General features: G+C 43.4%; 1 pseudogene; it reads left to right on the top strand.

The window, feature by feature from the left end:
* The first annotated feature begins 642 nt into the window (after positions 1–642).
* On the top strand, positions 643–1,135 carry LOC116552649 (annotated as a pseudogene).
* Positions 1,136–1,518: the final 383 nt, after the last annotated feature.

The following is a 1,518-nucleotide window of genomic DNA, read 5'->3' on the forward strand; positions in this document are numbered from 1 at the left end:
CATTTGGTTCTTCGGTTTTGGCTTCTGTTCTCTGTCTTCAATACTTTTCTCCACTGTTTTTAATCACATTTGTGTTTCCTTAATATCACTGTGGCTCTCTCTACATCATCCCACTCGGATTTTGATTCTACAATGGAACTTTTGGTTTTCCTTGCCATTTTTCTTAGGCCAACCATTGGCCTTAAATTTTCATCTTGTTGTCTTTTCATCTTAGGCAATTATCTATAATTTCTCATTCCTGTTTGGTATAGGCCAGTCTAGTTTGCAGTCTATTAAGGACATCAAGTATTTACAACAAATAACTTTTTTTCTGGATCCCAGAGGACAGAATTTGCAGGTGTCTTCTCCTCTGATACTCAGTGGGGGATAAGAACCAGCCAGACAGGTAGATTGTCCTGAGCTCCACGTGGGTTCCATCTCCTTTCCAGGGCATTACACCCAGCGTCCTCTAGCCCAAGCCTCATCCCTAGAGGGCATACATAAAGGGACAGTGCCCCCATCCTTCTTCTCAACTGCATTGTTCCATGGCACGCTGGATCCATGGAGAATATGGAAAAGTACAGCCTCCAGCATTCACTATTAACAGGAGTATGACTCTCCCCATCTTCCCCCTCTGCACACACCCCTATTCCTTACTTAAAAAGATTACACCCCGGCCACTGCTTGTGCTGCTGCCATGTCTCTAGTGATCCCTGAAAACTTCCAGCATATTTTGCGAGTACTCAACACCAACATTGATGGATGGCAGAAAATAGCCTTTGCCATCACTGCCATTAAGGGTGTGGGCCGAAGATACGCTCATGTGGTGTTGAGAAAAGCAGACATTGATCTCACCAAGAGGGCAGGAGAACTCACCGAGGATGAGGTAGAACGTGTGATCACCATTATGCGGAATCCATGCCGGTACAAGATCCCAGACTGGTACTTGAACAGACAGAAGGATGTAAAGGATGGAAAATATAGCCAGGTCCTAGCCAGTGGTCTGGACAATAAGCTCTTTGAAGACCTGGAGCGACTAAAGAAGATTCAGGCCCATAGAGGGCTGTGCCACTTCTGGGGCCTTCACGTCCGAGGTCAGCACACCAAGACCACTGGCCTCTGTGGCCCCACTGTGGGTGTGTCCAAGAAGAAATAAGTCTGTAGGCCTTCTCTGTTAACACATAGTTTATATACCTAAAAAAAAAAAAAAAAAAGATTACACCTCTGAAGATGCAATCTGACATTGTCAATCACCTCTTCATAACAGCAGATTACTGAAAGAGGGTTACTCACTTCTATAGTAAAATGATTGAGGATCTGCGAATTGTGTTGTAAAATATTCCCAGAGCTCCCAAATTATTCTGTTCTGTATACTATTCTTCAAATTTATAGATATTTGCTTTGCTCTTAACCACCCAATGTTCAGGAGTCAGGAGACCTGAATTCACATCCTGGTCTTAACATTTATTTGCTATGGAATTTAGATGATTATCGTGTCTCCTTTCCAGTTCCAAATTAGTCCTCCTCTACCTAAAAAGC

Source organism: Sapajus apella, unplaced genomic scaffold (assembly GCF_009761245.1).
Source record: "Sapajus apella isolate SASKATOON/1434 unplaced genomic scaffold, GSC_monkey_1.0 scaffold12, whole genome shotgun sequence".
NCBI classification, from domain to species: Eukaryota; Metazoa; Chordata; class Mammalia; order Primates; family Cebidae; genus Sapajus; species Sapajus apella.